The sequence below is a fragment of the Aquarana catesbeiana genome, linkage group LG08 (assembly GCF_042186555.1).
Source record: "Aquarana catesbeiana isolate 2022-GZ linkage group LG08, ASM4218655v1, whole genome shotgun sequence".
Taxonomy (NCBI): Eukaryota; Metazoa; Chordata; class Amphibia; order Anura; family Ranidae; genus Aquarana; species Aquarana catesbeiana.
This window is the reverse complement of record NC_133331.1, coordinates 223,834,028-223,860,819: the sequence shown is the minus strand read 5'-3', so window position 1 is coordinate 223,860,819 and position 26,792 is coordinate 223,834,028.

Below are 26,792 nucleotides of genomic sequence, written 5' to 3'. Positions count from 1 at the left end.
AATCATATACAAACGAGCCACCACACTACGTGATCTCATCGTCAAAAATGTAGTGGATCCTCCTTCTACCAATTCGTTTTCTTTCTGTAAAGGAAAAGGTTTTTTTCATGTAAATATTGTTTTGCATGCCAACATTCCAGAAAATTCCAAAGCAAAAAGAATGATTTTGTGGCAACAAGTACGGTACGCACATGCCCTATTAAAGATTTTATTAGCTGCCATACGGAAGGAGTTGTGTATGCTTTACAATGCTCTTGCAATTTACAGTATATAGGACGAACAAAATGAGCTTTAAAAGTCAGAGTAAAAGAACATGTCCAAAATATAATAAATAAAATCCCCAAACACAACGTATCTAGGCATTTCGCCGAGGTTAACAACGGCAACCCAACAGAATTGACCTTTTGGGGTATAGAGCGTTACCACAAATCATGGAGAGGGAATCATAAAATCAGAAGCTTGAGTCAGAAAGAATCTCAGTGGATTCATAAAATGAATACACTAGCACCCAATGGGTTAAACATAGACTTTGACCTAAATTGCTTCATTAGTAATTATTGACCTGATTATTTATCATGTATTGTGAACCTTGTGCCAATTTTCCGGTGGACTAATCTTGGGACTGTTACCATTTTAATTCATATATATACATTCACATAAATCAATTTTGTTATTATAACAATTCCTCAGTGACCTACAGTTTTCCTGAGGGTCTCGGTGCAATTAGCATGGTTTTAAGTTATATTATTTGGTTGCAGTGGATTTATTTCCTTGTAATCACAAATTCAACCACAAGATGACAGCATTTATGTTTACCTTTCCCAGTCAATAGTTTTCATAGTACTGGTACTAGGAAGACTAGTGTATTTTACACATATTTTTAATTATAAACGTTAGCAATTTTTATTAATTATTTTAATAATCATACAATAGAAAAAGCACATCATATTATTAGTAGTTAGATCGCTTCTGGCAATGCACAGATATTTAATTTTCCACACTATTCGGGCTATACAAATATGGCGGCCGAGGCACTTCCTGTCACCCTCTATAAAGGAAGTGAATAGCCAGCCAATCAGATTCCCTGAGGAAGTCACGAGGTCACATGACGTAAGGCGTAGTAATCCCAGCAAGCCAATACACCTAGCAGTCGACACCCTTTGACCCGGTTGTTGACACTGTGGACCAGAAGCTTCGCACTAGGTGACAGCGGTAAGCCGCCTCACGCTGTACATGCACTGTATGCAAAGAGTGCGTTTTTATTCCAGCTATTTTTATTCCAATAAAAAAAATTTTTTACTACACTATTGGAGGCCCCCTTGTTTCCCTTCTCTCTCTTCTTGGCACCATGTCCAGAACCCGGAACCGAGCCAGATAAGGATTCACTAAGGACACCCATCCATTTCAAGCTAGCCAGCACTAGCCAACAGCATCCCGAACAGCCATCTCCATCAGCACTCAGCACTTTCTACGGGGTTAGTATTTAAGCCCCTTAAGGTAAGGGCACTGTGAGCATGGATGCATGAAGACTTCTGCACGGATTTTTTCACATTTTTATAATTTTTTGATTACATTTTTTGATTTCAAGCATGAACGAACTTCTATAATTTATAGCACTGTCAATGTTATATTCACTGCCTATTCACTTTCACTTATGAACTTTGTTTTTTTATCAACCCATTATCATGCTATGATCTATGTATTTTCACTATTGGACATTTTGTTTATTTATTCATCGGATGCATTTATCTAGCAGCATCACTTGGTGACTTAGTACGTATTACGACTTAACGTCACACATGGGATTTAACATTTTCATTATTTTCTTGTGTTTTGCGCGAAATCATTTATTTATTTATTCTTAGATTTTTGGTGGTTATGTGTACACTAGAGATTTTGCAGCAGCACACCTTAGTGTGATTACACGTCAGTTCATTTATTGATTAGTAGCGCAGAGGTTCTTTCTATTTTATTATTTCTGTGCACAAAACATGCCTTTGTCAAGTTCAAGTCAACAAATATAAGCTGGCTATTTGCAATAGGTGAAATTCAAGTCTTGCAGCTTCTTAACAAAGGGATAATCCCATGCAATGAAAATACAAACACAAAAATCACCAACCTAGTTTGACAAAATAAAATAGGTTGAAAAAAAGAAATGATTTGTAAAATGTGCTGTTAAAAGAAGCACAAAAGCATACATGTTAGCAGCCTACACACAGTTGAGATAATACATAGAAACAGCCCACTATGGCCCATGGTATAAAGTACAGTTGGCTCACTCCTCAGTGTCTCTCCTGGGGACTCTGATAAAAGTTTGAGATGGTAGGGTCCTATTGCATGGGAGATGCTGCAGTCCAGTAGTCCAAATCATGTTCAGTCAGGCAACGTGTTTCAGGTGCATATCACCCTTTTTTTAAGCACTCCATATCATGTGCAATAACCAAGCAATGAATTTCAGAGGCATATACCTCTTCCTCTATCCTTAATCAGATCAATAGCAGTAACCAGCATTCAAGAAGTATATTACTCCTTTTCAAGGGTTTCACCATGCTTGTCCCATGGATCCAAGTTCAGCAATGATGATATAGGGCATACCCAGAAAATGTTTTTTTTTTTTATGAATGATCTATTCTTTATTTCAGCCACCATGCTCACTGCATTGGTCAAAGATCATGTTTTGCTGGGCAGCAGGTTGCCTAACCTTTTTTGCCATTTTTTTTACTGGAATAATAATACTTTTCTGCACATAATAGTATTGACCTCAATGTCTGCCCATTTTTCTTTAGCAGTTTCACATTTACATATATGTATGGTTTGATCATCTTCCATGCTAAGAGAGATTGTGCTCTGAGTTTTCTGATCTTGTCCTATCCACTTGTCTGAAGGGTGACTTCATTTATACATTTCCAGGTACCTTCTCTTATTAACAGCATTTTCATCTCAAATTTTCAAGACTGGTAGTTCTGGTTTGTGAGATTTGCAAATCAAAGTTTTGTTGTAACTGTGTTACTCGCCATTTCTTTTATTCAGTTGCAGTCTTCTTTCTGTTGCTATATCTTGCACTTATATGCTGTAGCCAGTTATGACTGGGCCCATAGCCTGTTAGACATTTTATATATAGCCCTACAGAACAGACAGCGCACAGTCCACATGTACTTTTCTACTTCACTGCAAGAAGAAAACAGGAAACTTTATTCAGAGAAAAGACAGAGCATACCTATAGATGCAGAGTATAGATGCAGCTACAAACTTATAAACACTGTCATCTACTGGGAGAGAATATATCTCTACTGAATACTGACATAGTTTTTGCACAAAATACATAAACATTGTATTCCAACAGCCTAATATACAAATTATATACATACACTTTTACAACACTTTTTTTAACAAGCACCAGCTGGAATTACTATTTGATAGCAAGAAAATGGAAATGCTTACTGTGATGCTGCTGGTATGGTCCTTTCTGTCTGTTTATGAATTGGTAGTATCTCAAACTATTTTCATTTAGTGTTACTATCATGTCCATTTATATAATCTTTTCAAGATAAAAAGTTGTAAAAACTATTTTCTTTTGGGCCTGGTGTAAAGTTGATAGCCCTCAAAATTTGGAATTCTATTATGTTCTCCTGTGGTGCTGCAGTGCTTCACCAAAGATCTTTTCAAGAAAAGCATAACCCTTCTTTATTCTCATAAATAACCTTTCTTCCAAGATACTAATGGTAAAATGTTACAAACTGACAAAAAGAATTGTACTTTGCAGTCCCCTAACAAAACTATTTTTTTCTCAACAACAGTTGTATTTCTAGGTCTGTAAAGAATAGGTGTCTAAAGTAAGTAAAACTAAATAAATAGCAGTGGTAACATTTAAAAGTGATAGGGTAAAAACGGTTAATAGCAAACTACTATTAAAGTGGATTTGAATATGTTTGCATTTGCAATACAACCATGTGTCTACATAACACATCAGCAGGTTATGTAGTTAGCCACAGAAGATTTTGTCAAAGGTTTAGACAAATGAATACCACACTAATGCCCCATACACACGGTCAGACATTGATCAGACATTCCAACAACAAAATCCTAGGATTTTTTTTGACGGATGTTGGCTCAAACTTGTCTTGCATACACACAGTCACACAAAGTTGTCGGAAAATCCGATCATTCTGAACACGGTGACGTAAAACACGTATGTCGGGACTATAAACAGGGGAGTAGCCAATAGCTTTCATCTCTTTATTTATTCTGAGCATGCGTGGCACTTTGTGTGTCGGATTTATGTACACACGATCGGAAATTCCGACAACGGATTTTGTTGTCGGAAAATTTTATAGCCTGCTCTCAAACTTTGTGTGTCGGAAAATCCTATGGAAAATGTATGATGGAGCCTACACATGGTCGGAAGTTCGAACAACAAGGTCCTATCAAACATTTTCCGTCGGAAAATCCGACCGTGTGTACGGGGCATAATAGTAACACAGACGTCATGTAGGAAATGTGCATACAGATTTTTATGTACTTTATCTTTCTTTTTCTATAATTTATTTATTTTTCTTTTATATAACAGGAGAAAAATGAACAATCCTTCTGTATATTACATTCCATTTCTGCACATACAGCCAGACAAGAAAAAAAAAAAAAATACATGATAATAACTCGTTACACTCCATTCCATCTACTCCTGTCTATTTCTAATATATTATCCAAAAAAGATGGATAAAAGAATGAACCCAAATAAACATAAAGAAGTCACAAAAGAGGCAAAGAAGACAAAGAAATAAGAAGAGTAATCTTCCTCTCTCATTTCCGCCCTCCATGTTGTTACTCCTTGCCACGTCCGGAGGGGGGTGCTTCCCCCAGACCCGACCATAATGCTCCAACTACCTCTCAGTATTCCGACTGCAGTTCCTATTTATAGTCCATTTCCCCCTCCTTTCCTTACCCCCCTCCCAAAACAAAAAAATAAAAAAAATCACAAACAAAAAAAAAACAAAACATTGAACTTTCCTCCCTCCCCCCTGCCCCCCCCCTTTAATTTGTATCAGTTCGTTTTTTCCCTTCTTCTAAAGAAATAAAACAGTTCCATGGCGACCACGTTTTTAAATAAATTTACCTTTTTTTCCTAGTTGTCCAGACTAGGTCTTCCATCCTGTTTACTTCCTCTACTTTCCTAAGCCACATACTCACTGTAGGGGGTTGTGCCTGTTTCCACTTAAGCGGGATGCATACTTTAGCTGCATTCACCAAATGACACAAAATAGAGTTCCTATATATTTTCCCCGGAATCTCTGACAGATGCAAAGGGAAAAAAGCTGGGTATTCCTGTATTTCCACATCTCTAAATTTTTTAATTGTCTCCCGGACCTCCCTCCAAAATGTCCTCACTCTGGGACAAGGCCAAAATACATGTAGCAAAGTCCCGTGTTGTATCTGGCATTGCCAGCATCTATCTGATGCATTCGGGAAACATTTTTGAAGTTTATCTGGGGTTCTGTACCATTGTGAAATGATTTTATAATTAGTTTCCTGTATTTTGGTACATATTGCTGTCTTAAATATTGAATGTATCATATTAGTTTTTTGTTCCTCCGAAAAGGTCCTCCCTAAATCTGTTTCCCATTTCCGGAGGAAAGGTAACTAATAGTTCTCCAATGGTTTAATCAACAACGTATACATTCTGGAGACAGCATGCTTTATTGGTTCACTCGCCATACAATATTTCTCAAGTGGTAACAGATCCAGAGGACTTGGCGGTACCCTTGTACATAGATAATGTCGTAGTTGTACTGCCGGCCAAAAATCTAATTGGAAGGGGCCATTTCTGTCTACCAATTCCTGCACTGTTGGCCATCTACCTGATCTCAAAAAATGCGATGCCTGATACAGTCCCCGTTTGATCAGGATGTCAAAAGGTCCTTTTTGTGTTCCTAATATGAATTGCGGGTTCCCCAATATAGGTACTAAAGGTAAATCCTGTGTTGATAACTTACCCTTAAATAAGAGGTTATAACAAACAGGGAGGGTAGGTCCTATTGTTGAGTGTGTCTTAGTTTTAGATGCCAAGTCCTTGAAACACCAAGGGGCCCTAAACAGTAACTCCCCACTCTGCGTTTGCTCCAATCTTGGCCAGATTTTAAGTTCTCCATGTCGGCACCAATCCAACAGGCGGCCCAGATGTACTGCCTGGTAATATTTATATATATCTGGGATGGCCAGCCCCCCGTTTTGTTTTGGTAGGAACAACAATGTCATCCTGATCCTAGGATGTTTGTGTGCCCAGATGAATTTTGTAAATAGTATTTGTATATTTCTGAAGAACTTCCTAGGGATTGCAATTGGGACTGCCTGAAGGAGGTACAGAATATTTGGTAGAATATTCATCTTAATTATATTGCTTCTTCCAAACCAGGAAGGTAATCCCTTATGCCGTCTCTCCAATAAACCTTGCACCTTTTTTAACGCTGGCGGGAAATTAAGCTCATATGTTTTAGAAGGGTCCACTGCTATACAAGTCCCTAGATACTTCAGGAATTGATCTGCCCATTTAAATTTATAATTTGCTTTTAATGACATCATCATTTCTTTGGGGACAGCTACCGCCAATGCCTCTGATTTAGAGAAATTTATCTTGAAAAAGGAAAGTGTACCATATGTCTCAATTTCTCTAAATAAGTTTGGGAGCGAGATTATGGGATTGGTCATTGGGAAGAGCATATCATCTGCATATGCTGCAGATGATGTTGAGTTCCTCCTACCGTTATTCCCCAAATATCCTTATTAAGCTGAATTCTACATAACAGAGGTTCCAGTATCAGTGCAAACAATAAAGGGGACAATGGGCATCCCTGCCTTGTCCCGTTCCTTATCGCAAATGGGGGGAAGACTACTCCATTTACCTTCACTTGAGCTTTAGGTTCTTTATACATGCCTGCAATCCATCTAATCATTTTCCCTCCCAGTTTTATGTGACGAAGGACTGCAAGCATGAACCCCCATCCCACCCTATCAAATCCTAGGAACACACACGGAGTCTTAGTTGAGTTTGCTATATGCATCAAATTCAGGGTTTTGATGGTATTATCCCTTGCTTCTCTTGTTGGAACAAACCCTACCTGATCCTAATGGATCAGGAAGGGTAATTGCTGTTGTAGTCTTAGGGCTATAATCTTACTGAATATTTTTAGATCCGCATTCAATAAGGATATTGGCCTATAACTTCCACATTGCTTTGGATCCTTTCTTTCTTTTGGAATCACCGCTATCATAGCTCTTAAAGTCTCTGGATGGAAAGAGGCTCCCTCCCCCAGCTCATTAAACATTTTAACCAGATAGGGTCCCAATATTGGTGAGAATAACTTATAGTACTGGGCTGAGAGCCCATCTGGTCCTGGTGCCTTCCCCATTTTTGCTAATCTTATTCCTCTCTGTACCTCTTCTAAAGTAATTGGCGAGTCCAATTCCTCCAGCACACTAGTAGTCAGGCATGGCATTCCACTTGCTTTTAGATACTCCTCCATCACTGTTCAATCTGGTGCGTACTTTATCTTTCTGTAATGTAGTAAAACAAGCTCTGGACAGTTAATGGGCCTGTGATCACCTATCACCTATTATGAATGCTTAAAGTAGGACTTCAGTCTCCCAATCAACATTGCTTATTTTTTATCCTCAATAAAAATTGATTGATTAGCATTAGTAAATAGATAGGAAAATATATCATATTTACTTTTTTTTTACATTTCCTCAGTTTGTTCCTGTTTTTTTTGCATAGGCAGATAATGTCATATATCCCAGGAGTCTTCAGGAGGGGGGGAATGAGGAGGGGTTTTCTCAGCTAAGCACACTCTCCTGCATATATGCTTTCTCTAAGGGCAAATGGATTCCAGGAAGTAAATGCTACATGAATCATTTACCTTTACTCAAGATGGCCACGGCAAGAAATGAGAGAGATTTGATTTTCAAAGTAATTTTGCAACAAAATAGAACATAGAGACATGGATGGATGAGGGAGTTTTCTTTATATATTAAAAATGAATTAAATAATGTTTTTGGTTTGTGGTGCTCAGATGCAGTTAAGATCCACTTTAATAGATGGGTTGTGGCTTTTTGTACTCCTGGTGATCCTGGTGATTTTGAGATATTTAGGATATAGTAAAATTGCTTAGAACATGGCAGCAGATGTGTCCAGTATATTATTAATTTACTGATGTGACAGCAATACAATACAGCAGGCACCATTCAGCAGAATCACATGGGTGATAGTAGAACACAGCATGGAGTTACTGCTATTCTCCCAGGGTTCCAGGTGGTTCCAGTGATATCTATATCCATTGCAGAGGTCCTTGCAGGTCAGGCCAGGGAAACAGAGGTCAGAAGAAGACAAATCATTTCCTGGGTCCACTGTGAATGAAAGTGCAGGTTTCCTATGCAGTCCAGTTGCAGCTTTGCATCCACATGGATTGTGCACAGAAAAAGGGGTCCACAAAGCTATAAAGGGAGCCTAAGTGTCCAGAGAGCATATCACTTTTAATAGGAAACTATAATGCCCCGTACACACGGTCGGATTTTCCGATGGAAAATGTCCGATCGGAGCGTGTGGTCGGAAATTCCGACCGTGTGTGGGCTCCATCGGACATTTTCCATCGGATTTTCCGACACACAAAGTTGGAGAGCAGGAGATAAAATTTTCCGACAACAAAATCCGTTGTTGGAAATTCCGATCGTGTGTACATAAATCCGACGGACAAAGTGCCACGCATGCTCAGAATAAATAAAGAGATGAAAGCTATTGGCCACCGCCCCGTTTATAGTCCCGACGTACGTGTTTTACGTCACCGCTTTTAGAACGATTGGATTTTCCGACAACTTTGTGTGACCGTGTGTATGCAAGACAAGTTTGAGCCAACATCCGTCGGAAAAAATCCTAGGATTTTGTTGTCGGAATGTCCGAACAAAGTCCGACCGTGTGTACGGGGCATAAGTCTCAGCAGCAGCAATCACAGTTTACACAGTTGCAGAGCTATATGACCCAGCAGTTGTAATTCATCTAGTCTTCCTCTAGTGATACCCTACAGCCATGAGTTCCTGGCACAGGAGCAAAGTTTGAGCAAAGTCAGAGACCCAAGTCCAAATTATGGGGCAGATGTATGTGGCTATATCCTGGTATGCAATATGTTATACCCTCCCTGCTCCCTGCTAAGAGAAGTCTCATTTCTAGAACTGACATAGTTTTTGCACAAAATACATGAACATTGTATTCCAACAGCCTAATATACAAATTATATACATACACTTTTACAACACTTTTTTTAACAAGCACCAGCTGGAATTACTATTTGATACCGTTGCCTTTCACTTGCAAATGCCACAGCTCTGAGAAACTTCTGCTTCCAAGCACACCACCAAGATAATCATATTTAACCCTTATCAAATACCTGGTTTCATGGTTGAAATGGCGGCTTGTTGGCTGGGGATGATGTTTATGCTGACCCTCATTTGCCGGATTTCTCTGCCGCCTCAGCTCCCGGGACGGACAACATTTCTGGCTCAGCTCGCATACACATCACAGTTTGGTATATATTATATCCTATAGCATCCTCCCCTGAGGAAGTGTTTTTACACAAAACGCGTAGGGCTCAAAGGATGTAGCTATATACGTTTATAGGACTTTTTTAAATATACTTTATCTTTTTAAGACTCATACAGTTTTATACCCATATTACATCATGTTACTATGTGCTGCTCATTATATTGTATTTACACACATTTTATGATGTTCTTGTTACAACAAACTCATTATGTGTTATTGTGCTGTTATTATGTATATGGATTGATATTCGTCACTTCCACGTGCATATGTATGCATCACTTGTTTATGTATGATTTACTATTTCAATACACTCATGCGATTCAATCTGCTTAGTTTCTTTTTTGACCCCAACCAGTCAACTGATTCAATTAAAGTCCCAAAATTCCCAGAAGAGTTATAGCTGTTTTAGCTACAAACTAAAAATGACCTTGCAAGATGAACAGCCTATTTGCCTTTAGTTGCTAAAATAGGCTGTTCATCTTGCAAGGTAATTTTTACTTTGTAAGGGAGTTTTCGAAGGGACTCAATCACATGCAAGGAATAAAAAAACGAGTATTTTTGCTTGCACATGATTGGATGATGGAAGTAAACAGACCTTCACTTCATGTACAAAGCTAAGGGTAAAATTCACTTGTAAACTGAAAGTTTCCTTGCAAAGTGAATAATCTATTTGCCTTCAGTAAATCAACCCAAGTGTATTCATCCAGATACCAAGAACAAGAAGCAATAGGGTAGATTTACTAAAGGCAAACCCAGTCACATGCAAGGAAAAAAACTTTACCGCATTTGATAAATTCTGGGTCGATTTCCCTTACAAAGTGCAACCTTGCCTTTAATAAATCAACCCCAATGTAACCGTATTAAGCAGAAGCGATATTGCTGGTGCCAGGAAAACCAAAGCAATAACTTACAATATTTAACAGTACTGTAACTAAAAAAAGTACAAAGCACCAAAGTTGGAGTGTAAGGAGTTGTCTGGATTGGTTTGACTGACACGGAGAGGCTGAACTGAAACAAAAAGTGACAGCAGAAACCCTATGAATGGCTTCAAAAATTTAAAAAATAATAATGCTGGTAGCAGCACAGAGATGAGCAAGACTGAAATGTGAAGGCAATTGATTGAAGAAAAAGTACCAGCATAAACAGGGGTCTTAAAAAGCAGCAATGGAGAATATTGAGAATGAAACTCTTATGCCCCGTACACGCGGTCGGATTTTCCGATGGAAAATGTCCGATCGGAGCGTGTTGTCGGAAATTCCGACCGTGTGTGGGCTCCATCGGACATTTTCCATCGGATTTTCCGACACACAAAGTTTGAGAGCAGGCTATAAAATTTTCCGACAACAAAATCCGATCACATCAATTCCGACCATGTATGGCCTGTTCCGACGCACAAAGTGCCACGCATGCTCAGAAGAAATTCCGAGACGGAACAGCTCGGTCTGGTAAACTTAGCGTTCGGAATGGATACAGCACTTTCGTCACGCTGCAATGTTAATGTGAGAAGAATGAAGTAGTTTTACTGCTCATATTCACACTGACTTCTCTCAAACTTATTTCTTTACTATTTATCAGGATTCTCTCAATATATTTTGATTTGTCACATCTGACAACATTTTGGTGTTGTATTTTGTTTTTTTTTGTTTTAAGGCAGAATTTTTTTTTTTGGTTTGTATTTTTTTCAAGGCTGATCTTTGTTTTGTATTTTTAGTTTTACTCCAGAATATTTTTGTGTGTGTTTTATGTGTCAAGTTACCACAACACCATTGATATGTTGTTATATTTAATCTGTAGGAGATTGTTTGGTGTTGTTGTCTCTTGTTAAATTCACATTGTACTTTAGAAATGTACCTGAATCGTCACCAACAAACTGTCCTTTTTGATTGAAAACACACATAGGAGAGTATAATAGAAAAAAAATCATTTATTAAGGGCTCACAACTAAACAAAGAGGTCAGGCTTCAACTTGTCCCAGGCTTCTCCTGGCTGACACTTAGCCCCGCCTCCTCCTGGCTGCCACATTCCACAGCCTCCTCCTGGCTGAGGTCTTCCTGTGTATGAAAAAGGGACATTGTTTTAGTATTTTTTTCATCAATCACACACAATTTTCACCTCCTGACTGTTGCAAATTGAATGTTAACAAATATAACAGCCTATCCTTCTGAGCCCACCATTTTTCATTCTTGTCCCAATTTTGGGTGCCCACTACTGTCTATTGATATGTAAAACACTTTTTGCAATCAGCAATTAGTGATCAATAATAACATCTAGTAAACATCATTTATTTATTGACCAGAAATCTGTAGAAGAATGCTATACCTGACTCCAGCTAGGCTCCTCCACTTCTTCCTGGCTGGAAGGCCCAGGTTGAACATCGGAAGCCTCAGCTGGGGTGGAAGGAAGAGTGGAAGGAAGAGTGGAGAGGGATTCCCTGACTTCAGTGTGGTCTGACAGAAATCGCAGTCTCTCATAGTACCACAGCCTGGGGACATAAACGTCATCTGCTCCAGCTCCAGACCTCTGGGAATCTGTTACTTTCTTGCACTCCCTAAGATGAGTGCTCCTCAGGCCACCAATTTTGGTTTTTAAATAAGGGATGGTTGCTGTGGGGACCACCGGCTTCACCAACTCCAGCAGTTTCTCCAGTGCTGCCTGCCTCTTTTGTTTATTGTTGTAATGGGGGTGTCTCACCTGCCACAGACAGGGCAGCTCCCTGTATTTGTCTATGAACAGGGGGAGGAAATTGTGGTTGTTGAAGCCATCCATTTTCTCTGCAAGACACAACACAAGACAAACCCTAAGGTCAGGCCAAACTCTCCTAATCTTGTTACAATATAGGCTTCAATTTCAAAGCAGTATAGGCCCAAGTTTAGATCTTACCTTCGTTATCACGATCGGCGCCTCCGATGCTCCTTCCTCTGCTCACAGATCGTACGTAATATGCACGCGTGTTACGCTTTATACACACTGCGCATGCGTGTAACTCCGCCCACCCCTGACGTTCTTTCTAGTCTATTCCCTGCCCCTTTTCGTTCTGCGCAGTGGGGGAAGAGCACATAGCGGAGACACAGCAGGTGCGTGCTAATTACAGCAACGAGGAGGAGGAGGAGGAAAGCCTGAATTCGGAAACGTCCCGATCCAGAAGGAGACGATTTAAGGCATCAAATATGTCCTTTGGGAAGATGTTGGAGATGGTCAACATCCTGAAGAAGGCCGACTATGACGGGAAGTATGGACCTTACCCCAACCCCAATGTCAGAAAGTCAAAGATCATGGCGAAAGTGGTCAAAAGTCTGCACCGGTATTTCGGGGTACGTCGATCGAAAGATCAGCTCAGGAAACGGTGGTCGGACCTCAAATTACGAGAACATGAGCAGTACAGAAAGATCTGGAGAGTGCTGCAAAAAAGTAAGTAGTTGTGCTGTGTTCCTATTCTTTTTGGCTTTATTACGTTCGTGCTGCTCCATGTGCTTTTCTTAAAAGTGTTGTACATTTCAAAATGGCAACTTTCATGTTCATGGGCACTTTATTCATTCATATCAAACATTTTTCTTTCGGCCTATAAAACACCATTGTTTTGGCCATATGCATTTGGCCACATTTTTTACGCCCTACTTGTATGAAACTAATTTGGTTCTGTAGATGGCTTTGTTACTAGAATGAAATGCAAACTAGATTCTGTGTAAGGAGAGGACACTCAGCAGCTGTTTACACATCTGGACGCTGGAGCACTAGTGTGGGACACAAGAACACCATTTTTATTAGGGGGGCCACACAGGTGCTCCAGTGTATACTATAGGGGGGTCTCCATCTGTGAAGCTTTTACCAAACAGGTAAAGTATTGCAGCTTGACAAAGGACACTGAAAATGCTACATTTTGGAACTCTGCCCACATAGACAATTGTACCCCACTTCCAAGCAATGTTTCCTATTTATAGTTCTGCCATCAAATATCTGTGTGCTAAGTATACCATTTTTCTTTTACATAGGGGAGAAAAGACTCAGAGGACACCCCTCATCCGAGGAGACCAGAGCCCCCCCCCTGGAGGAAGGGGAAATCCCCCCAACCCAAGAAGAGCAGGAGGAAGAAGACGTGGTGGAACTAGTCACCACAACAGGTGAGTGTCTGCGACCACACGCTCAGGTAAGAGATGGATGCCGGCATATTTTTTATACCTGTTTTTGTTTGGTTTCTCTCTTTTTAGGTGATCGTGATGTTGTGGATCCAGATCGTTTCATATCAGAAAGTGCACAGATCCTGATCGGGGAGATCAGGGGGTGTAATTTAGCTTTGGAAAACCTCCAGAAAAACATCAATGATGTTATTCAAAAAATAATAACATCATTGATGTTTTGGGTAGAGTTTAAAACCCCTCCAAATCATTTTCTTTTTTTGTGTGCTACAATGTTCAAAATGTTTTAGCGATTTTTAGAAAAGCCAAATTTGGAGGATGCACACAGTTTGCCAACGTGCTATCTGCCATTACGGGAGATCAATGGATGCGTTTTGGGGGTGCAACCCCTTCCTCAATAATAAAGTAGCTGAGAGGAAGGGGTTTCTCCCCCAAAACACGTCCCTTGATCCCCCGTGATGGCAGCTAGCACATGTTGACATTGGGAAATTTGTGTGCATCTTCCAAATTTGGCTTTTCCTGGGGTGACTTCACCCCATCTGAACGCAATATCAAACACAGTTCCTAAATACTCATGTCTGATATTGCCTTCAAGTTCTACCAAATGTGAACTTTGTAAGTTCAAGATTTGTGTCTTTCTTGTTGGTTTTACACATGCCTGTTTTATCTTAAATGGACATTTCTATTTTTTCTATTTTTGATAAACAAACATGTTGGTTTGTTTTAAAAACCTTTTCTAAATGATTATTAGGATTATTGTCTGAACGCTACAACACTTTTGTGGTGATGTAATTGCTGTTTTCTGTGACAGTGGGGGTTATTTCCTAAGGGCAAATCCTCTTTGCACTACAAGTGCAATTTCAGTGCAGTTTCAAGTGCACTTGTAGTGCAAAGTGTCTTTGCCTTTAGTAAATAACACCCAACAGTGCAGGTTACACAATCACGCCATTTTCTGGCCTCACCACATTTCTGTCAGGGTCAGCTAAAACAAACACAAGCAGTAAATGTCACCAAAGATTTGCGATTTTTTTTTTATTGGATCAAGGTTTCATAAATTGTCTGGCATATTGATGACCCCCCTACCCGCAAAGAACTCAAGGTATCTTAACCGGACTTCACGGGCACTCAGGGAGGGCAAGCCAGGACGGCCACTTTCAACCGCCGTCAGTGTTGTTTCATTTATCATTCCGGCCTCAGGCCCAACTGAGCTAGCATAGTTGGCCGAATGTTGGCGTAAAAATTTATGTAGAACACAGCATGCCAGGATTATATGATTCAGTTTATACTCCGCCATATGGATGGGTGTAAGAAATAGACGGAACCGGCTGGCCATGATTCCAAATGTGTTCTCCACCACTCTTCTGGCTCTGGCCAGCTGGTAATTAAAAACCCTCTGTTCCGGGGTGAGGGTCCTCATCGGGAATGGTCGCATAAGATGGTCCCCCAGCGCAAATGCTTCATCCACAACGAAGACGAATAGGAGTCCTTCCACATTCTCTTCTGGAGGTGGCAAGTCCAAGCTACCATTCTGGAGATGCCTGCAAAACTCCATCTGGGCGATGACTCCACCATCGGACATCCGGCCATTTTTTCCCACGTCCACATACAGGAACTCGTGATTAGCCGACACCACCGCCAACATCACAATACTATTGAACCCCTTGTAATTATAATAGTACAACCCCGATTTGGGGGGTGGGACGATGTGGACATGTTTCCCATCAATTGCCCCTCCACAGTTAGGAAAGTCCCACCGCTGGGCAAAGTGGGAGGCCACAGTCTGCCATTCCTGTGGCGTGGAAGGAAACTGTTGAGGAAAACAAAAATAAATTAGTATTTTTGCACATAAACATGGAAAGCAGATTAGACACAAACATTCTTGGCCAACATCCAGATAACATTTATTAAGGGGAATTTTACAACACCAAAGTATAAGGTACACCTATCATATCCCCCCCCTCTCATGGGCCATTTCTAACATTACAGAGGGGGGGACTCTTGGACAGGTAACCCTCTCCACTTCATTGAGAGATGAATGCCTCAATAATGGGTATTACTTGGAACAGACCCTCCTTAGTTACACTATTGGCAGACCACTGGACAGATAAGAAGTGTCATAATACAAAGATATAAATACACATTGTACACATTTGAGCACATTTGGACATTCTGCTATTACCCATCAAGATAATAATATAATACAAAAACTTGAAACAGTACCATTTGAAAGTATACAGGCAGGCCCTTGCACTACATGCTTTGGGGAATTCAACCATAAATCTGACCACAAAAGAGATGGGTATAGTGTGTATGGATTTGGCAAAGTCAGCAGATAGATGATTGAGGATAGATAGAGAATTGGGATCAGCTGACTTAGCAGTTGGGGGGAGGGAGGATTAATAAAAATGATTTGGGGACACTACAAAAAAAAGCCTCTGGCACTCTGCCTGAATTTAAAGCACAAATCACATTTCTAAACATTTTAGGGGTTGTTTGGGGTAAAGCACTACTATGGAGCTGATCAAATACATTGTTAAGTGACTACATGAGGTGAATATAGGGCCAGGAGAGCATGCTGGGGAGGTAAGTGAAGGCAAATATGTATGAAGGACTAAAAAAAACCCATAAAATTCCAGCATGCATGAGGACAAAGGGGACATTCACAGCATATTCCAATCATGGTAATTAGGGAATGAGGAAAGAAATACAATATATTAGCAAACATTTAATACAATAAAATGTGATATTAAAGGATAAAAATCTTACCTTAATATACTCCTTCTGCAGGACCTGGATGATGGCAGAACAGGTCTCTGGGATAATGATTCCCAGAGCCTGGGGGGAGATGCCTGTTGAGAACTTCAAGTCCTGCAGGCTTCTCCCTGTCACCAAGTACCGCAGGGTAGCGACGAGCTTCTGCTCCGGAGTGATGGCTTGCCTCATGCAGGTGTCCTGCCTGCTGATATAGGGGGTCAGCGAAGCCAACAAACGGTGAAATACGGGGTCCGTCATCCTGAGAAAGTTCCTGAAATCATCAGGATTATTCTCACGGATCTCACGGAGCAAAGGCATATGAGAGAACTGGTCACGCTGAAGCAATCAATTCTTGGTCCATGAACTCCTCCCCACCCTGTTCATGGACTGGACTTGTGTCAAGGTCAGGACCCCAACACCAAGCCCCCGCACAGCACGAACTCTTCGAGGAGTACGTATACGCAACATGGCTAGAAAACGGTCGGCTGCTCAGAACGAAGTAACAGAACGCACTGAAGAACAGCAAGGCCTGTAAAAACAGCAACGAACTAACAAGAACACAATGACTAATCCAAGTCACGCGTAGCTTGCTTGCACACACTGAAGAGCAGATACAAACCCACAAGCACAAACTAAACCACAGAAAACGAGCTGAAAGCCACGAGTCTGAAAAAGGGCGAATCGTCTCTCACCAAACTTTTACTAACACGAGATTAGCAAAAGGAGCCCAAAGGGTGCCGCGCTTGGTTCTGAAATGGCCTTTTCTAGTCTCGTCGTACTTGGTTGATGTCACCGCGTTCTTGGTGATCAGAAATTCCGACAACTTTGTGCGACCGTGTGTACGCAAAACAAGTTTGAGCCAACATCCTAGAAAAAATCCTAGGATTTTGTTGTCGGAATGTCTGATCAATGTCCGACCGTGTGTACGGGGCATAATGCCGCGTACACATGAGTGGAATTTCTGACAGAAAGAGTCTGATGGGAGCTCCTCATCGTATATTCTGACCGTGTGTATGCCCCATCGGACTTTTTCTGTCAAAAATTCAGACGGACTTAGATAGAGAACATGTTCTATATTTTTCCGACGGAACAAATTACTATCGGAAAAAACACTCATCTGTATGCTGTTTCAACTGATGCTCTGAAGCAAGTATGAGAGGGAAGCTATTGGCTAATGGCCATTGAACTTCCGTTTTCTAGTCCTGTCGTACGTGTTGTACGTCACCACGTTCTGGACGGTCGGAATTTGGTGTGACCGTGTGTATGCAAGACAGCTTGAGCGGAATTCCATCAGAACTCCGTCAGAAAAACCTTCAGAGTTTATTCCAACGGCAAAATCGGTCCTGTCTACAGGACATTAGTTCAGCTGAGATGAAACAGTAGCCTTCTATAAGCATATTATAGTGAGATGTGACAAAGGTAATGGCTAGAAGCCCTGATGGGATACAACTAAAGCCATGTAGCAGCAGGAGACAGCAAGGGTTGGAAAGCTAGCTTTTGTAATAAAAAGGAGAAATGTGACAGGGTTAAAATGCTAAGGATATTAGCATGGGGCAATGTGACAGAATGTGACAGGGAAAAAATTAGAAATGTACAATGCTGATAATGATGTTACTCAATGGCATACAAAGCTACAATGTACAAGGTGTTGATAATAATGATGTGAAAGGGCTTTCTGCATTGTAAGGACAAAGAACACAAAATGGTTGGCAAATGATACAAAGTGGTTGAAAATGATACAAGACTATGGGAGTGAAATAATAATTAAAATACGCTTTATCTAGAAACCTGAAGGTTTTACCTTGCTCATCATAATCTCCATCTAAGGTACAGCTCCTCCTGAGTCCTTTGAACTATCTGAAACGTATGTTTCTCACTAGTGTGTATGATGACAACTTCTAGATTCAAGATAGCTGTTGCTATTGACCTGTTTAAAATTATCTAAGGTCTTTATTTCATCCATGTTCCCCGTTAAAGTGACATCTAGACAATCATATTTTTTAGGGTGTACATTACTTATAAAAGACAGCCTTCAAGTGTTATTTTTGAACAAAATAACTAATATCTGCAGTGTCCCCATTCCAGATATAGATTAGGTCATCAGTGTAACTTCTGTAATATGATCGTAGAAGGAGTTGTTTGCATTAATAAAGTTCTGTTGTAAGAAATTGATTTACACACTGCATCTACACTTCTACATTACAATCATGTTGACCTTCATTCAATAGATATATTTATTTTTAATAGTTGACACTGGTAAAGGCTTTCAAGAGTATCTTATATATTGCTATTTGGGAAAAATATCACAGCAAGATATAAATATTTTTTAGGCTATAAGTAAAATAATAATAGATTTTATATCAATATAAAAAGAGCACCAGGATATGAAACTGCAATGAACCATACCTTCGGGATCTATGACCCAGCTTTGGTAATTTCCTAAGTTGTCTGACCTGTAATATCAGGGAGAATGTTCACAGCGGCAAGCAAAAAAACAGACAGGAGATAAAGGAGGAGGGAGTGATACATGTATATTCTGACATCTTTATACTGCATGCAATTCATAACTTATAAATAGAGGGGAATGAACTCCAATTCCCTGTATTGTATAAATAGGAGTGAACACTTCTGATCTCTTTGACCTTTTGAAAGCTACTCGTGTGGAAAATCCATTTTCCATTCTTTCGCTAGTAAGTTTAATTATTATCACTATTGATTTATAAGGATTTCCAGAGCACGCTAACATTCCTCTCAATCACATGATGCAGTGAAGTCTGGTAATTGAGAGCCCTGTGATATAAAAACCAAATGATCAGACCACAGTGGATTGCTGAGAAAGATTGCATGGGAGCTTAGCAACATAAGCCTGGTCTAGAATTGAATCTCTGGATGGAGATATGCCATGATTTGTTCATTTCAGTATGTGAAAGTTGCAGTGTGTCCTCTAGATAGTATACTTCTCAACAATGTAATCATAACAATACATGTACTAATTGCTGCCTTTTTTGTGTAATTTAAACTTGATATTTGACTTGTGCTACATTACCTGATTATGGGATCCACTTATGTACTACTCGTTGAAAAAAAAGAGATGAAAGGGCCTAAATACTAATGTAATAGCTAAAAATGGTCTCGATAGGAAAAAACACATACAACAGAAAAACATACAACAAAAATGTTATAGTCTGCACATTCAGCTTTTGTCTGACTAAAAACCAGAATCGGCTGTCGAAAGCACCATATTAACAATCTGAAAATCGTCAGATCGTTCATTGGACAAAATTTTACTTCCGATTTTTGTATCGTGTGTACGAGCCTTAAAATGTATACATGCATTAGAGGTCAATATAGAAAAATCTGTACACCAAACTCTTCATATCAAGGTTAATTCAGGTTTTCAGGAAGTACATTTGAAACTGAAAGAATAGTTAGGGCATGGAAATCTGCTAGAATTAGTAATGGCAGATTTAGTGTAAAGTGTAAACGAATTGGATACATAAATTAAACAATTATGATTATGCTTGTTCAATGGACCAGAAACCATTATTCACATATGTGCGGCCGCGGTTCACAGTATGGGGTCCAATGTGTTTCTGTACACCGGTTCAGATGAGATTCAGGTCCGAATTTTTGCCTGAATTCGCACCTGAATTGGACCCAAAGATGCACAGGACCCTTCTGAAATTCATACTCCAGCTTCCCCCGGACCTGTGTGAGCCGGCTCTATTAAGAGCCGGTCACATTCGCCTGTCATGCGAATTGGATCCGGAGAAAACCTGCATCCAATGTGTATATATATAAGCTTGGCCTTATTCCCACTGTAGCTTGAGCAATCCAAAATAATTACTTTCGCTAGATACAGCTAGATAAAGGTTGCTGCACTGATGGGATTTTCATAACCAATTTCCTCACCTGGTCTCATAACCAGGATTTTTCAGTACAGTGAAAACAGACCACAAGAGTTGGCACACTAAATAAAAGCAAGACCTAGGCCAAAGTAATAGTAAGTATAGTGATCTCATAAATATCAGATAACATCATTTATACTTCACTTTTTTAACTTTAGGAACAAATTTAAAAAATAATTGATATAAATACAACTTATTATGAGCAATTTAAGGCTTTTACCAAAATGCGTTAGCATCCTGTTGGCATTTTGGATATTCTGGATATCTTTTTTTTTAATCAATAATGTATAATGTGATGGAAATATTGGATATCATATTTATATCAATGAGATTCAAGTGGACCATTGCAAGGACTCCAATTTAAACTGCCTTGCCTCATAGGATGTGTATGTGTATGTATGTATGTATATATATATATAGATATATATATATATATCTATATATATAGATATATATATCTACGTGTATATGTGGGTATCTATATATATTTCATATATGGGAATATGTTTCTTAATATAACAAAGCTCACCTTAAGAAATGTAGTTACCTTGATTTGAACCCGAGAAGCCCTAGAGGTGTTGATTAGATCAAAGGTTATTGGCAGACCTTAAGGCATTCATTCTTCAGGGGGCCATTAACATGCTTCCAATACACTGATGGGAATCAGGGAAGGTCCCCTAGGTGGTAATCAACTCACCAGGGGCCATTAACATACTACGGTCGGGACTGTTTGGGCTAGGAGATCAAAGGAGATTGTTCATTAATTCATAGACTGGTAGGCACCGAGGGGGTCGCACTGTAACAGCAATGTCCGAGCATGAATTTTGAGACATCTCTTTCATTTGTGGCATCTTCTGATTGGTGGAGAATGCATATAAAAGGAAGTGGGCTAAATGGTTACAGGCAGTCCAGCCCGAGAACATCTGAGGGACATGCTGTCTGTGTAAAGTATCTATGTCTATCTTTCTTTCTAACCTTTTTTTTAATCCTAGGATTTATCTTATAACTTTGTATATCTTGTATATGTCCATTGAAAACAATTATGAGTTTATGCCTGAATTAACTTAGAATTAACTTTGCAGCCTAGAGCCAACACTATAGAGATATATGATAAATTGTAATCATTCTAACCTTCTTTTTCTGTGTAAATAAATGTAATTTTTATTTTTTTTCCCTGTTATCACTCGTTTTTATTTTTATATAGACAAAGGTTTAATCACTTATATTTGTATCGTTAATCGTTTAAGTGAGGTATAGATATTTCCGTAACAAATGGTGCCCGTCGTGTGAGGAAGCTTCACGTTTGAGTGATTTTGCGGGTGGAGGACAAGCCTAACTCCAGAAACAGTAAGCATTTTTATGTCTTTGTATGTCTGTCTCCCCTGTATGAACACCCAAACTAGCAAGCTTCTTTGAACATTGTTTATCTATATTACCTTTTGTCTGTACTAATACTTTGATGAGACTGATATGAACAGTATAAGTGAAATAAAATTGTACTGAGAGTGTATGAGAAGGCATCCTGCTCGGTTGGGCCAACACTGCAGGAGGGTGTCTGCGTGAATGATAAGGGGTTCTGATTGGACGTTTGAAGGCAGTGGAAAGAAGTAGGATCTGGGCCTTTCTGCCAACAAGCGCTTCTGGTTGACCCTTGCATGAGTCTAGGTCAAGACGCTTCCCGGTCTTTGAGATCGAATTGCACCTGTGGGCCTAGTACACACTGAATGATCTTCAATGTATGTATCTATCTTTCTGTGTAAACTACTAACTGGGGATCGTAAGCTTTGTGATTAGATCTGTAATGTTGTAACTCCTACAAATCGTATTGCAATTAGGTGTGCATCAGTTAACTACCTCCTGTACTACAAGCACGCATTAGTAATAACCTTTCGTTAAGCATTTCTTTTAGAGTACTTCAGAAAAGTCCACGGGGGAGATTAAACTCTTATAGTTTGGAAAATCTCCAGGCTATTTCTTTTTGAAGGACTATAGTCAGAACAGGGAAACTAATGACCCCAAGGGAAGAGATGATAGATAGATATGGACCTTGGGTTGTCAAAGGCAACCTGTAAAAAGGTTGGGGAATCAGTTCAAGGTCCGGAGTCCGTAAAGGATGGGTAATCGAATCGCTTCAAAGAGGGCGTCTAACCGTGGGGAACCATACCACTTGACCCCGAGGGAAGAGATGATAGATAAATATGGACCTTGGGTTGTGAAATATTTGCAAGATTGGGATAGTTGGACTGGGAAAAAGTATTCTAAAAGAGGTACTTTTAAGCCGAACGCTTGGGAAGCCCTGTGGTACAATCACCGCGGGAAGATGACACGAACAAATGAAAGAGATGCGTGGAGCGCGTGGATGGTAGAATCCATGCATAGAACTGATGATGTGAATATTTTTACGGTGGGAGTTAAGGAGAAAAAACACCAGATGATGCTGCGGAGTAGGGACAAGCAGGGACAGCCACTAGAGCCACATCCCCAGAGTAGTGACAGCGATGAACAGGGGGATGATGAGGAATGGCCAGGATTGGGGCCTCATACAGTCGCCCGGTCCTTGTTGGCCAGATACTCAGAAAGTGATAGGAATTGTCATCTATCAACAGATGAAAAAAAGGGGAAGCTACAACTTGCTGCCAAGTTTAACACCCCAGTTAAAACCCCCAATGAATCACAGAAAAACTCTTCCTGTGAAGCATTGAAACCACAGGAAGGAGATAGCACAGCAAACCAGGGGGAGGGAATGCTGGAATCAGGGGAGAAAAGTCTCCCCAGTTCCAGAGACCAGATACCATCAAAAGGGAAACTTTCTTCCCCTCGGACGGGAGACCCTCCCGAATATAGTAATCCCCCATTTACGGGCTGCGAGCCAGCCTTCTCCCCTAAACGGCAGTTAACTAGCAACCCTGCTGCTGTAAGCAATACTGGCAGTTCTGCTACAGAGTACACAGCCTATGTACCTTTATACCCCCAAGTAACTAGCATCCCACAGCAAGGACCTGTGTGGTGTCACTCTGATGGTGAAAGGATATCACCCAATGTGGGCACACTGGTGTACCATGGGACTGTTAATGCCACCCTTCAGGGCACTTTGCAGTTGGATAAAGTGCCCCCACCTGGCAGAAACAATCTTCCACAGTCTTATTGGGATTCTGTGACAGAATCCCAAAAGACCAATCCACAACTGATATCTTTTTCAGATGACTTATCTGTCTATCCTGTAAGAGAACAGGTGGTTTATGACAACAGTGGGAGATCCACGGGAAAGATGACACATCACGTGCCGTGGACTCCCTCTGAGATGAAAGGATTTCTGAGTGTTATCCCCCATCCAAGGACAGATCCCATTAAATTTGCCAAAGAGCTGCTAGACATCCAGGCAAGCTACAATGCAAACTGGGGTGATATGCTTCAAATAATGAAAAGGGTTTGTGGAGATGGGGACGTAGATGAAATCCTCAGTAAAACTTATATTCCACGGACCCTGTATGTTGACTCCAGCCATCTAGGAGATATACTCACTAAGCAATTGGCACAGTTGATTAAAACAGTCTATCATCCCCAGTCTTGGACCAAGGTGTCAGCAGTGATCCAAGGTCCACAGGAAGATTGTATGACATACTGCAATCACTTTAAACAAGCCGTGGAAACGGCTGGGGAGGACATTACTAACAGTGCCCTATCACCCATATTGATACATAGCTTCATGACCGGGTTGAGAGGAAACATCAGAGAAAAATTGATGACTGCAAATCCAGACTGGAGAGATAAGCCCCTCTCCTCTTTGTTGTCACTTGCAACTGCTATTGAAAGCAACATAGCAGATTGGGAGTCACAGAAACCTCAAAGGATCTGCATTGTCACTGATCAGTTGAACAGTGCAGATCTTGGAGAAAAACCAAAAGGGAAACCAGTTTGCTTCAACTGCCACAGACCCGGACACTTCAAGAAGGAGTGTACAGCTCCAAGACAGAGTAGGCCACCACGACATGGAGAGGAAATGGCCATGCTGGCATTAAGGGAGGAAGGTCTCCAGGCAGAAGGGACACTTTCTGTCCTGCTGACGGGAGAGGATGTGAAATTAAATCTCACTGAAAGAAGCAATAATAAGCGCACGGGAAAACCGCCGCTAATCTTTGCGGCCAGGTGGTTAGCAAAACAGTATGAGCATTTGAAAGTGCAAAACACATCCCTAAAAGAAGAGCTAGAAATCACCAAAGGTAACATCAGTACTTTAGAAGCGTCCATGTCAAATTCAGAGGCTATCCACCAGCAATTAGTACTAGAAAACAAAAGATTACAGGAGGACATTCTCCAGTTGGGAAAGAGACTGAAGGATGCAGAAGGTAGGGTGAAACCATTATCTGTCAGCTGCCAGGAGCCGTGGGATCAGTTTTCAGATAGAGAAGATAACAAGGTAACTGATTTAGGTAGGTCTGAATTCAGGGGGACATCCTCCACACCTAAGGTATGTATCAACAAGAATAAATCCCAGGAAGGTAAGAGCTCTTTAAAAATTGCCCCTATATTTTATAAGCCGCAGGTAAAAACTACTAATCCAGAAGAGGCCATCCCATATTCACAGTCATCTAAAACAAAGCCCTTTGTTAAGAGGTGTTGTACCACTTTAAATAAGATAAAATGCCACTTATGCGGATTACTGGGTCACATCGCGAGATTCTGTCTATCCAGTTCCAGCCAAAAAGTCGGTAAGCATAATCCATATAGGACCACAAGACGTGATTTTGAAGTGTACTCTGCACGCTTCGCCACATGGCCTAGAGGTAGGAAGTATGGACCACCTGAGTCAGGGGTCCCATTCCAAACTCATGAGAAGGGGCTAATGAAATGGGATGGATCTCTGAAAGAATTTCAACCTTACCAAACAGATGTTATGGGTTTAAGAAGAAGTACAGGGTATTACAGGAAACATGCTGATATGTGTGATGTCTAGAGTTCATCTATAACCTAGCCATTTGTGTGTGTGTGTGTGTGGAATATGCAATATATTTTGTGTTGTGTGACGTTTGTTCTCAGCTGCTGACAGCCCACCCAAATGACCCCCCTTCTTTCTCACCAGGTCTGTGAAAAGGTACAGCGAACTGTATTGACATGCAAATGACCTGAGCCAAGATAATTATCTGTACTAGTGAATTGAAAGATACATGTATTAAAATGACTTTGTTTTTCAGGAAAACAGTACTGGAGAGGTTCTTTGTGGTGAGGTATTATGATCTGCTGACAAATGGTACTGCTAAAAGGTTTTTTACGGATTGCTAATTTTTTTTTCAACCATGGTGAATACATTCTTTTTTTTTGGAATTATTGGTATACCATAAAACAAAAAATCCACGTGGTATTAATGTGTATTAATACATATTAATGATAAGTTGAGCTCAACAATTTTTTGGTATCTTAAAAAGAAAGTGCACTGTTTATGTAATGTAATGTATATTTGTGTTTCATATGCTAATGTATTGTTACAGGTATATAACCATTGGATTATTTTGTTTCTAGGAGGAAAATGGAATATTTATTACTAAATTTTATTGGTGTTTTATTTCTCAGATTTGATAATTGGGTTTCCTGGCTTTAAAGGGCACATCGGTCGGCTCATGTACCCACTACTGTTCAGTGATCCCTCAGTGCTGCAAGGGATATTTCTTTGCCCTTTGGCCAGTTGTGTTTGGTAGCAGAAGTTCCTTGAGTTGGATACACATTATGCAATTTTTGTTTTCCAATTTCCTTCAGATGTGTAGTATGAGGGCCTGCCTGATGGCATACAAGTTGAGAGTGTATAGTTTTGGGAGAGCCTGGAGAAGAGTTGTGCAGGAAGATTGTGTAAGATATTGCACTCTGTGTTCTGGATGGAGAGGTCATTGCTGGGAAGGAAGCACCTGGGTATTATTTGGGACATAGACGAGTTTGTTTCTGGGTCCTAAGGAATACCAATGTAACGTTAACCAGGGAACTAGAGGGTTCCTTGAACCTAACCATAGGTAGAGGTGCATTGTATACCCTGGGCATGGTCTCTGAAATCCAGGCACAGGGATGGAGTTGTGTGGGCACGCTGTATTCTCCTCAGTGGATACCCATAGGTGTCCTTCCTGTCCTAGACTCCTCGGTACCTTAACTAGTGGTCTGTGTCCTGCATGACAGGAAGACCAGTGCCCCAGAAGGTGTGCAGCCTCTATAAAGAAACTTGTGTACCTGGTGGCAGGTGGTTTTCAATCCGGGTATTCTGACTATTTCCCATCCTTAGGAAAGAGAGGCTTAATGGAGACTGTCTTTGGAGCTGGAGGTGGGGCACTGGGTACCCTAACACACTATGGAGCTGGAGCTATTCAGGATCACATTGGGGGGGTCTTGTGCTACATATCAGGGAAGGGGTTAGGAAAGCCAACTTGCTCT